Genomic DNA, 12,401 nt, shown 5'->3' with positions numbered 1-12,401 from the left:
AGTTTTTTTAATTAATCACTGCATTTCACATCCTAGCATGTCATCTTGACAGTAAATTAAAGTGATGCAAGAGAAGCTTACAGCATCTCGTAGTCCAAGGTGCTAACAGATAGTTTTTTGATGAATCACTGCACTTCACATTCAGGCATGTGAGTTGGAGAGTAAATGAAAGTGAAGCAAAAAAAAACTTACAGCATCGGCTATTCCCAGGTGCTAACAGATAGTTTTTTTTTATTAATCACTGCACTTCACATTTGAGCATGTCAGCTTGAAAGTAAATTAAAGTGATGCAAGAAGAGCTTACAGCACCTGGTATTCCTAGATAGAGTCCCACCTCAGTACTATCCAGGCCCAAACTTGCTTAGCTTCCAAGGTCAGATGAGATTGGACGTTCTCAAGCTGGTGTGGCCGTAAGCCTTAAACACTTACTCAAATTGCCTAATCATAGCAAATATGATCAAAGACCAATCTGACAATTTTTTTTATTAATCCCTGCACTTGACATTCTAGAATGTTATCTTGAATGTAAATTAAATGATGCAATAAAAGCTTACAACATCTGGTATACGGAGGCACTAACAGACAGTTTTTTGATGAATCACTGCACTTCACATTCAGGCATGTGAGTTGGAGAGTAAATGAAAGTGATGCAAAAAAAATGTACAGCATCTGCTATTCCCAGGTGCTATCAGATAGTTTGAGTTAATTATTCACTGCACTTCAAATTTGAACATGATAGCTTGAACATACATTAAAGGGATGCAATACAATCTTACAGCACCTGCTATTCCCTGGTACTAAAATATTTCTATTTAATCTGTACACTTCACATACAAGCTTGTCAGTTGCAGATTAAAGTAAAGTGATGCAACAAAAACTTACAGCATCTGCTATTCCCAGGTGCTAACAGATAGTTTTTTTAATTAATCACTGCATTTCACATCCTAGCATGTCATCTTGACAATAAATTAAAGTGATTCAAGAGAAGCTTACAGCATCTCGTAGTCCAAGGTGCTAACAGATAGTTTTTGATGAATCACTGCACTTCACATTCAGGCATGTGAGTTGGAGAGTAAATGAAAGTGATGCAAAAAAAACTTACAGCATCGGCTATTCCCAGGTGCTAACAGATAGTTTTTTTTATTAATCACTGCACTTCACATTTGAGCATGTCAGCTTGAAAGTAAATTAAAGTGATGCAAGAAAAGCTTACAGCACCTGGTATTCCTAGGTAGGGTCCCACCTCAGTACTATCCAGGCCCAAACTTGCTTAGCTTCCAAGGTCAGATGAGATTGGGCGTTCTCAAGCTGGTGTGGCCGTAAACCTTATACGCTTACTCAAATTGCCTAATCATAGCAAATATGATCAAAGACCAATCTGACAATTTTTTTTATTAATCCCTGCACTTGACATTCTAGACTGTTATCTTGAATGTAAATTAAATGATGCAATAAAAGCTTACAACATCTGGTATACGGAGGCACTAACAGACAGTTTTTTGATGAATCACTGCACTTCACATTCAGGCATGTGAGTTGGAGAGTAAATGAAAGTGATGCAAAAAAAACTTACAGCATCTGCTATTCCGAGGTGCTAACAGATAGTTTGAGTTAATTATTCACTGCACTTCAAATTTGAACATGATAGCTTGAACATAAATTAAAGGGATGCAATACAATCTTACAGCACCTGCTATTCCCTGGTACTAAAATATTTCTATTTAATCTGTACACTTCACATACAAGCTTGTCAGTTGCAGATTAAATTTAAGTGATTCAACAAAAACTTACAGCATCTGCTATTCCCAGGTGCCAACAGATAGTTTTTTTAATTAATCACTGCATTTCACATCCTAGCATGTCATCTTGACAGTAAATTAAAGTGATGCAAGAGAAGCTTACAGCATCTCGTAGTCCAAGGTGCTAACAGATAGTTTTTTGATGAATCACTGCACTTCACATTCAGGCATGTGAGTTGGAGAGTAAATGAAAGTGATGCAAAAAAAACTTACAGCATCGGCTATTCCCAGGTGCTAACAGATGGTTTTTTTTATTAATCACTGCACTTCACATTTGAGCATGTTAGCTTGAAAGTAAATTAAAGTGATGCAAGAAAAGCTTACAGCACCTGGTATTCCTAGGTAGGGTCCCACCTCAGTACTATCCAGGACCAAACTTGCTTAGCTTCCAAGGTCAGATGAGATTGGGCATTCTCAAGCTGGTGTGGCCGTAAGCCTTAAACACTTACTCAAATTGCCTAATCATAGCAAATATGATCAAAGACCAATCTGACAATTTTTTTTATTAATCCCTGCACTTGACATTCTAGAATGTTATCTTGAATGTAATTAAATGATGCAATAAAAGCTTACAATACGGAGCTGGTATACGGAGGCACTAATTATTCACTGCACTTCAAATTTGAACATGATAGCTTGAACATAAATTAAAGGGATGGAATACAGTCTTACAGCACCTGCTATTCCCTGGAACTAAAATATTTCTATTTAATCTGTACACTTCACATACAAGCTTGTCAGTTGCAGATTAGACTAAAGTGATGCAACAAAAACTTACAGCATCTGCTATTCCCAGGTGCTAACAGATAGTTTTTTTAATTAATCACTGCACTTCACATCCTAGCATGTCATCTTGAAAGTAAATTAAAGTGATGCAAGAGAAGCTTACAGCATCTCGTAGTCCAAGGTGCTAACAGATAGATTTTTGATGAATAACTGCACTTCACATTCAGGCATGTGAGTTGGAGAGTAAATGAAAGTGATGCAAAAAAAACTTACAGCATCGGCTATTCCCAGGTGCTAACAGATAGTTTTTTTTTATTAATCACTGCACTTCACATTTGAGCATGTCAGCTTGAAAGTAAATTAAAGTGATGCAAGAAGAGCTTACAGCACCTGGTATTCCTAGGTAGAGTCCCACCTCAGTACTATCCAGGCCCAAACTTGCTTAGCTTCCAAGGTCAGATGAGATTGGACGTTCTCAAGCTGGTGTGGCCGTAAGCCTTAAACACTTACTCAAATTGCCTAATCATAGCAAATATGATCAAAGACCAATCTGACAATTTTTTTTATTAATCCCTGCACTTGACATTCTAGAATGTTATCTTGAATGTAAATTAAATGATGCAATAAAAGCTTACAACATCTGGTATACGGAGGCACTAACAGACAGTTTTTTGATGAATCACTGCACTTCACATTCAGGCATGTGAGTTGGAGAGTAAATGAAAGTGATGCAAAAAAAATGTACAGCATCTGCTATTCCCAGGTGCTATCAGATAGTTTGAGTTAATTATTCACTGCACTTCAAATTTGAACATGATAGCTTGAACATACATTAAAGGGATGCAATACAATCTTACAGCACCTGCTATTCCCTGGTACTAAAATATTTCTATTTAATCTGTACACTTCACATACAAGCTTGTCAGTTGCAGATTAAAGTAAAGTGATGCAACAAAAACTTACAGCATCTGCTATTCCCAGGTGCTAACAGATAGTTTTTTTAATTAATCACTGCATTTCACATCCTAGCATGTCATCTTGATAATAAATTAAAGTGATTCAAGAGAAGCTTACAGCATCTCGTAGTCCAAGGTGCTAACAGATAGTTTTTGATGAATCACTGCACTTCACATTCAGGCATGTGAGTTGGAGAGTAAATGAAAGTGATGCAAAAAAAACTTACAGCATCGGCTATTCCCAGGTGCTAACAGATAGTTTTTTTTATTAATCACTGCACTTCACATTTGAGCATGTCAGCTTGAAAGTAAATTAAAGTGATGCAAGAAAAGCTTACAGCACCTGGTATTCCTAGGTAGGGTCCCACCTCAGTACTATCCAGGCCCAAACTTGCTTAGCTTTCAAGGTCAGATGAGATTGGGCGTTCTCAAGCTGGTGTGGCCGTAAACCTTACACGCTTACTCAAATTGCCTAATCATAGCAAATATGATCAAAGACCAATCTGACAATTTTTTTTATTAATCCCTGCACTTGACATTCTAGACTGTTATCTTGAATGTAAATTAAATGATGCAATAAAAGCTTACAACATCTGGTATACGGAGGCACTAACAGACAGTTTTTTGATGAATCACTGCACTTCACATTCAGGCATGTGAGTTGGAGAGTAAATGAAAGTGATGCAAAGAAAATTTACAGCATCTGCTATTCCGAGGTGCTAACAGATAGTTTGAGTTAATTATTCACTGCACTTCAAATTTGAACATGATAGCTTGAACATAAATTAAAGGGATGCAATACAATCTTACAGCACCTGCTATTCCCTGGTACTATAATATTTCTATTTAATCTGTACACTTCACATACAAGCTTGTCAGTTGCAGATTAAATTTAAGTGATTCAACAAAAACTTACAGCATCTGCTATTCCCAGGTGCCAACAGATAGTTTTTTTAATTAATCACTGCATTTCACATCCTAGCATGTCATCTTGACAGTAAATTAAAGTGATGCAAGAGAAGCTTACAGCATCTCGTAGTCCAAGGTGCTAACAGATAGTTTTTTGATGAATCACTGCACTTCACATTCAGGCATGTGAGTTGGAGAGTAAATGAAAGTGATGCAAAAAAAACTTACAGCATCGGCTATTCCCAGGTGCTAACAGATGGTTTTTTTTATTAATCACTGCACTTCACATTTGAGCATGTTAGCTTGAAAGTAAATTAAAGTGATGCAAGAAAAGCTTACAGCACCTGGTATTCCTAGGTAGGGTCCCACCTCAGTACTATCCAGGACCAAACTTGCTTAGCTTCCAAGGTCAGATGAGATTGGGCGTTCTCAAGCTGGTGTGGCCGTAAGCCTTAAACACTTACTCAAATTGCCTAATCATAGCAAATATGATCAAAGACCAATCTGACAATTTTTTTTATTAATCCCTGCACTTGACATTCTAGAATGTTATCTTGAATGTAATTAAATGATGCAATAAAAGCTTACAATACGGAGCTGGTATACGGAGGCACTAATTATTCACTGCACTTCAAATTTGAACATGATAGCTTGAACATAAATTAAAGGGATGGAATACAGTCTTACAGCACCTGCTATTCCCTGGTACTAAAATATTTCTATTTAAACTGTACACTTCACATACAAGCTTGTCAGTTGCAGATTAGACTAAAGTGATGCAACAAAAACTTACAGCATCTGCTATTCCCAGGTGCTAACAGATAGTTTTTTTAATTAATCACTGCACTTCACATCCTAGCATGTCATCTTGAAAGTAAATTAAAGTGATGCAAGAGAAGCTTACAGCATCTCGTAGTCCAAGGTGCTAACAGATAGATTTTTGATGAATAACTGCACTTCACATTCAGGCATGTGAGTTGGAGAGTAAATGAAAGTGATGCAAAAAAAACTTACAGCATCGGCTATTCCCAGGTGCTAACAGATAGTTTTTTTTTATTAATCACTGCACTTCACATTTGAGCATGTCAGCTTGAAAGTAAATTAAAGTGATGCAAGAAGAGCTTACAGCACCTGGTATTCCTAGGTAGAGTCCCACCTCAGTACTATCCAGGCCCAAACTTGCTTAGCTTCCAAGGTCAAATGAGATTGCACTTTCTCAAGCTGGTGTGGCCGTAAGCCTTAAACACTTACTCAAATTGCCTAATCATAGCAAATATGATCAAAGACCAATCTGACAATTTTTTTTATTAATCCCTGCACTTGACATTCTAGAATGTTATCTTGAATGTAAATTAAATGATGCAATAAAAGCTTACAACATCTGGTATACGGAGGCACTAACAGACAGTTTTTTGATGAATCACTGCACTTCACATTCAGGCATGTGAGTTGGAGAGTAAATGAAAGTGATGCAAAAAAAACTTACAGCATCTGCTATTCCCAGGTGCTAACAGATAGTTTGAGTTAATTATTCACTGCATTTCAAATTTGAACATGATAGCTTGAACATAAATTAAAGGGATGGAATACAGTCTTACAGCACCTGCTATTCCCTGGTACTAAAAGATTTCTATTTAATCTGTACACTTCACATACAAGCTTGTCAGTTGCAGATTAGAGTAAAGTGATGCAACAAAAACTTACAGCATCTGCTATTCCCAGGTGCTAACAGATAGTTTTTTTAATTAATCACTGCACTTCACATCCTAGCATGTCATCTTGAAAGTAAATTAAAGTGATGCAAGAGAAGCTTAACAGCATCTCGTAGTCCAAGGTGCTAACAGATAGATTTTTGATGAATAACTGCACTTCACATTCAGGCATGTGAGTTGGAGAGTAAATGAAAGTGATGCAAAAAAAACTTACAGCATCTGCTATTCCCAGGTGCTAACAGATAGTTTGAGTTAATTATTCACTGCACTTCAAATTTGAACATGATAGCTTGAACATAAATTAAAGGGATGCAATACAATCTTACAGCACCTGCTATTCCCTGGTACTAAAATATTTCTATTTAATCTGTACACTTCACATACAAGCTTGTCAGTTGCAGATTAAAGTAAAGTGATGCAACAAAAACTTACAGCATCTGCTATTCCCAGGTGCTAACAGATAGTTTTTTTAATTAATCACTGCATTTCACATCCTAGCATGTCATCTTGACAGTAAATTAAAGTGATTCAAGAGAAGCTTACAGCATCTCGTAGTCCAAGGTGCTAACAGATAGTTTTTGATGAATAACTGCACTTCACATTCAGGCATGTGAGTTGGAGAGTAAATGAAAGTGATGCAAAAAAAACTTACAGCATCTGCTATTCCCAGGTGCTAACAGATAGTTTTTTTTATTAATCACTGCACTTCACATTTGAGCATGTCAGCTTGAAAGTAAATTAAAGTGATGCAAGAAAAGCTTACAGCACCTGGTATTCCTAGGTAGGGTCCCACCTCAGTACTATCCAGGCCCAAACTTGTTTAGCTTCCAAGGTCAGATGAGATTGGGCGTTCTCAAGCTGGTGTGGCCGTAAGCCTTAAACACTTACTCAAATTGCCTAATAATAGCAAATATGATCAAAGACCAATCTGACAATTTTTTTTATTAATCCCTGCACTTGACATTCTAGAATGTTATCTTGAATGTAAATTAAATGATGCAATAAAAGCTTACAACATCTGGTATACGGAGGCACTAACAGACAGTTTTTTGATGAATCACTGCACTTCACATTCAGGCATGTGAGTTGGAGAGTAAATGAAAGTGATGCAAAAAAAACTTACAGCATCTGCTATTCCCAGGTGCTAACAGATAGTTTTTTTTATTAATCACTGCACTTCACATTTGAGCATGTCAGCTTGAAAGTAAATTAAAGTGATGCAAGAAAAGCTTACAGCACCTGGTATTCCTAGGTAGAGCCCCACCTCAGTACTATCCAGGCCCAAACTTGCTTACCTTCCAAGGTAAGATGAGATTGGGCGTTCTCAAGCTGGTGTGGCCGTAAGCCTTAAGCACTTACTCAAATTGCCTAATCATAGCAAATATGATCAAAGACCAATCTGACAATTTTTTTTATTAATCCCTGCACTTGACATTCTAGAATGTTATCTTGAATGTAAATTAAATGATGCAATAAAAGCTTACAACATCTGGTATACGGAGGCACTAACAGACAGTTTTTTGATGAATCACTGCACTTCACATTCAGGCATGTGAGTTGGAGAGTAAATGAAAGTGATGCAAAAAAAATGTACAGCATCTGCTATTCCCAGGTGCTATCAGATAGTTTGAGTTAATTATTCACTGCACTTCAAATTTGAACATGATAGCTTGAACATACATTAAAGGGATGCAATACAATCTTACAGCACCTGCTATTCCCTGGTACTAAAATATTTCTATTTAATCTGTACACTTCACATACAAGCTTGTCAGTTGCAGATTAAAGTAAAGTGATGCAACAAAAACTTACAGCATCTGCTATTCCCAGGTGCTAACAGATAGTTTTTTTAATTAATCACTGCATTTCACATCCTAGCATGTCATCTTGACAATAAATTAAAGTGATTCAAGAGAAGCTTACAGCATCTCGTAGTCCAAGGTGCTAACAGATAGTTTTTGATGAATCACTGCACTTCACATTCAGGCATGTGAGTTGGAGAGTAAATGAAAGTGATGCAAAAAAAACTTACAGCATCGGCTATTCCCAGGTGCTAACAGATAGTTTTTTTTATTAATCACTGCACTTCACATTTGAGCATGTCAGCTTGAAAGTAAATTAAAGTGATGCAAGAAAAGCTTACAGCACCTGGTATTCCTAGGTAGGGTCCCACCGCAGTACTATCCAGGCCCAAACTTGCTTAGCTTCCAAGGTCAGATGAGGTTGGGCGTTCTCAAGCTGGTGTGGCCATAAGCCTTAAACACTTACTCAAATTGCCTAATCATAGCAAATATGATCAAAGACCAATCTGACAATTTTTTTTATTAATCCCTGCACTTGACATTCTAGAATGTTATCTTGAATGTAAATTAAATGATGCAATAAAAGCTTACAACATCTGGTATACGGAGGCACTAACAGACAGTTTTTTGATGAATCACTGCACTTCACATTCAGGCATGTGAGTTGGAGAGTAAATGAAAGTGATGCAAAAAAAACTTACAGCATCTGCTATTCCCAGGTGCTAACAGATAGTTTGAGTTAATTATTCACTGCACTTCAAATTTGAACATGATAGCTTGAACATAAATTAAAGGGATGGAATACAGTCTTACAGCACCTGCTATTCCCTGGTACTAAAATATTTCTATTTAATCTGTACACTTCACATACAAGCTTGTCAGTTGCAGATTAAAGTAAAGTGATGCAACAAAAACTTACAGCATCTGCTATTCCCAGGTGCTAACAGATAGTTTTTTTAATTAATCACTGCACTTCACATCCTAGCATGTCATCTTGAAAGTAAATTAAAGTGATGCAAGAGAAGCTTACAGCATCTCGTAGTCCAAGGTGCTAACAGATAGATTTTTGATGACTAACTGCACTTCACATTCAGGCATGTGAGTTGGAGAGTAAATGAAAGTGATGCAAAAAAAACTTACAGCATCTGCTATTCCCAGGTGCTAACAGATAGTTTTTTTTATTAATCACTGCACTTCACATTTGAGCATGTTAGCTTGAAAGTAAATTAAAGTGATGCAAGAAAAGCTTACAGCACCTGGTATTCCTAGGTAGGGTCCCACCTCAGTACTATCCAGGCCCAAACTTGCTTAGCTTCCAAGGTCAGATGAGATTGGGCATTCTCAAGCTGGTGTGGCCGTAAGCCTTTAACACTTACTCTAATTGCCTAATCATAGCAAATATGATCAAAGACCAATCTGACAATTTTTTTTATTAATCCCTGCAATTGACATTCTAGAATGTTATCTTGAATGTAAATTAAATGATGCAATAAAAGCTTACAACATCTGGTATACGGAGGCACTAACAGACAGTTTTTTGATGAATCATTGCACTTTACATTCAGGCATGTGAGTTGGAGAGTAAATGAAAGTGATGCAAAAAAAACTTACAGCATCGGCTATTCCCAGGTGCTAACAGATAGTTTTTTTTATTAATCACTGCACTTCACATTTGAGCATGTCAGCTTGAAAGTAAATTAAAGTGATGCAAGAAAAGCTTACAGCACCTGGTATTCCTAGGTAGGGTCCCACCTCAGTACTATCCAGGCCCAAACTTGCTTAGCTTCCAAGGTCAGATGAGATTGGGCGTTCTCAAGCTGGTGTGGCCGTAAACCTTATACGCTTACTCAAATTGCCTAATCATAGCAAATATGATCAAAGACCAATCTGACAATTTTTTTTATTAATCCCTGCACTTGACATTCTAGACTGTTATCTTGAATGTAAATTAAATGATGCAATAAAAGCTTACAACATCTGGTATACGGAGGCACTAACAGACAGTTTTTTGATGAATCACTGCACTTCACATTCAGGCATGTGAGTTGGAGAGTAAATGAAAGTGATGCAAAAAAAACTTACAGCATCTGCTATTCCGAGGTGCTAACAGATAGTTTGAGTTAATTATTCACTGCACTTCAAATTTGAACATGATAGCTTGAACATAAATTAAAGGGATGCAATACAATCTTACAGCACCTGCTATTCCCTGGTACTAAAATATTTCTATTTAATCTGTACACTTCACATACAAGCTTGTCAGTTGCAGATTAAATTTAAGTGATTCAACAAAAACTTACAGCATCTGCTATTCCCAGGTGCCAACAGATAGTTTTTTTAATTAATCACTGCATTTCACATCCTAGCATGTCATCTTGACAGTAAATTAAAGTGATGCAAGAGAAGCTTACAGCATCTCGTAGTCCAAGGTGCTAACAGATAGTTTTTTGATGAATCACTGCACTTCACATTCAGGCATGTGAGTTGGAGAGTAAATGAAAGTGATGCAAAAAAAACTTACAGCATCGGCTATTCCCAGGTGCTAACAGATGGTTTTTTTTATTAATCACTGCACTTCACATTTGAGCATGTTAGCTTGAAAGTAAATTAAAGTGATGCAAGAAAAGCTTACAGCACCTGGTATTCCTAGGTAGGGTCCCACCTCAGTACTATCCAGGACCAAACTTGCTCAGCTTCCAAGGTCAGATGAGATTGGGCATTCTCAAGCTGGTGTGGCCGTAAGCCTTAAACACTTACTCAAATTGCCTAATCATAGCAAATATGATCAAAGACCAATCTGACAATTTTTTTTATTAATCCCTGCACTTGACATTCTAGAATGTTATCTTGAATTTAATTAAATGATGCAATAAAAGCTTACAATACGGAGCTGGTATACGGAGGCACTAATTATTCACTGCACTTCAAATTTGAACATGATAGCTTGAACATAAATTAAAGGGATGCAATACAATCTTACAGCACCTGCTATTCCCTGGTACTAAAATATTTCTATTTAATCTGTACACTTCACATACAAGCTTGTCAGTTGCAGATTAGACTAAAGTGATGCAACAAAAACTTACAGCATCTGCTATTCCCAGGTGCTAACAGATAGTTTTTTTAATTAATCACTGCACTTCACATCCTAGCATGTCATCTTGAAAGTAAATTAAAGTGATGCAAGAGAAGCTTACAGCATCTCGTAGTCCAAGGTGCTAACAGATAGATTTTTGATGAATAACTGCACTTCACATTCAGGCATGTGAGTTGGAGAGTAAATGAAAGTGATGCAAAAAAAACTTACAGCATCGGCTATTCCCAGGTGCTAACAGATAGTTTTTTTTTATTAATCACTGCACTTCACATTTGAGCATGTCAGCTTGAAAGTAAATTAAAGTGATGCAAGAAGAGCTTACAGCACCTGGTATTCCTAGGTAGAGTCCCACCTCAGTACTATCCAGGCCCAAACTTGCTTAGCTTCCAAGGTCAAATGAGATTGCACTTTCTCAAGCTGGTGTGGCCGTAAGCCTTAAACACTTACTCAAATTGCCTAATCATAGCAAATATGATCAAAGACCAATCTGACAATTTTTTTTATTAATCCCTGCACTTGACATTCTAGAATGTTATCTTGAATGTAATTAAATGATGCAATAAAAGCTTACAATACGGAGCTGGTATACGGAGGCACTAATTATTCACTGCACTTCAAATTTGAACATGATAGCTTGAACATAAATTAAAGGGATGGAATACAGTCTTACAGCACCTGCTATTCCCTGGTACTAAAATATTTCTATTTAATCTGTACACTTCACATACAAGCTTGTCAGTTGCAGATTAGACTAAAGTGATGCAACAAAAACTTACAGCATCTGCTATTCCCAGGTGCTAACAGATAGTTTTTTTAATTAATCACTGCACTTCACATCCTAGCATGTCATCTTGAAAGTAAATTAAAGTGATGCAAGAGAAGCTTACAGCATCTCGTAGTCCAAGGTGCTAACAGATAGATTTTTGATGAATAACTGCACTTCACATTCAGGCATGTGAGTTGGAGAGTAAATGAAAGTGATGCAAAAAAAACTTACAGCATCGGCTATTCCCAGGTGCTAACAGATAGTTTTTTTTTATTAATCACTGCACTTCACATTTGAGCATGTCAGCTTGAAAGTAAATTAAAGTGATGCAAGAAGAGCTTACAGCACCTGGTATTCCTAGGTAGAGTCCCACCTCAGTACTATCCAGGCCCAAACTTGCTTAGCTTCCAAGGTCAAATGAGATTGCACTTTCTCAAGCTGGTGTGGCCGCAAGCCTTAAACACTTACTCAAATTGCCTAATCATAGCAAATATGATCAAAGACCAATCTGACAATTTTTTTTATTAATCCCTGCACTTGACATTCTAGAATGTTATCTTGAATGTAAATTAAATGATGCAATAAAAGCTTACAACATCTGGTATACGGAGGCACTAACAGACAGTTTTTTGAT

At 36.9% G+C, this 12,401-nt stretch overlaps 15 pseudogenes; all 15 read right to left on the bottom strand.

Moving 5' to 3' along the window:
- Nucleotides 1-297: 297 nt before the first annotated feature.
- LOC145648420 (5S ribosomal RNA) lies at nucleotides 298-416 on the bottom strand (annotated as a pseudogene).
- A 790-nt stretch (nucleotides 417-1,206) lies between these two features.
- On the bottom strand, nucleotides 1,207-1,325 carry LOC145647093 (5S ribosomal RNA; annotated as a pseudogene).
- A 791-nt stretch (nucleotides 1,326-2,116) lies between these two features.
- Nucleotides 2,117-2,235, bottom strand: LOC145649378 (5S ribosomal RNA; annotated as a pseudogene).
- Nucleotides 2,236-2,903: 668 nt separating this feature from the next.
- LOC145647847 (5S ribosomal RNA) lies at nucleotides 2,904-3,022 on the bottom strand (annotated as a pseudogene).
- A 790-nt stretch (nucleotides 3,023-3,812) lies between these two features.
- Nucleotides 3,813-3,931, bottom strand: LOC145648750 (5S ribosomal RNA; annotated as a pseudogene).
- Nucleotides 3,932-4,722: 791 nt separating this feature from the next.
- Nucleotides 4,723-4,841, bottom strand: LOC145648367 (5S ribosomal RNA; annotated as a pseudogene).
- A 668-nt stretch (nucleotides 4,842-5,509) lies between these two features.
- Nucleotides 5,510-5,628, bottom strand: LOC145643656 (5S ribosomal RNA; annotated as a pseudogene).
- Nucleotides 5,629-6,858: 1,230 nt separating this feature from the next.
- On the bottom strand, nucleotides 6,859-6,977 carry LOC145647237 (5S ribosomal RNA; annotated as a pseudogene).
- Nucleotides 6,978-7,329: 352 nt separating this feature from the next.
- On the bottom strand, nucleotides 7,330-7,448 carry LOC145650470 (5S ribosomal RNA; annotated as a pseudogene).
- A 790-nt stretch (nucleotides 7,449-8,238) lies between these two features.
- Nucleotides 8,239-8,357, bottom strand: LOC145649071 (5S ribosomal RNA; annotated as a pseudogene).
- Nucleotides 8,358-9,148: 791 nt separating this feature from the next.
- Nucleotides 9,149-9,267, bottom strand: LOC145647369 (5S ribosomal RNA; annotated as a pseudogene).
- Nucleotides 9,268-9,619: 352 nt separating this feature from the next.
- Nucleotides 9,620-9,738, bottom strand: LOC145647092 (5S ribosomal RNA; annotated as a pseudogene).
- Nucleotides 9,739-10,529: 791 nt separating this feature from the next.
- Nucleotides 10,530-10,648, bottom strand: LOC145650834 (5S ribosomal RNA; annotated as a pseudogene).
- Nucleotides 10,649-11,316: 668 nt separating this feature from the next.
- Nucleotides 11,317-11,435, bottom strand: LOC145643655 (5S ribosomal RNA; annotated as a pseudogene).
- Nucleotides 11,436-12,103: 668 nt separating this feature from the next.
- Nucleotides 12,104-12,222, bottom strand: LOC145644150 (5S ribosomal RNA; annotated as a pseudogene).
- Nucleotides 12,223-12,401: the final 179 nt, after the last annotated feature.

Source organism: Electrophorus electricus, chromosome 13 (assembly GCF_041902795.1).
Source record: "Electrophorus electricus isolate QZ-2024a chromosome 13, ASM4190279v1, whole genome shotgun sequence".
Lineage (NCBI taxonomy): Eukaryota > Metazoa > Chordata > Actinopteri > Gymnotiformes > Gymnotidae > Electrophorus > Electrophorus electricus.
The sequence above is the reverse complement of the archived record's forward strand: the minus strand, read 5'-3'. Positions and strand labels throughout refer to the sequence as shown.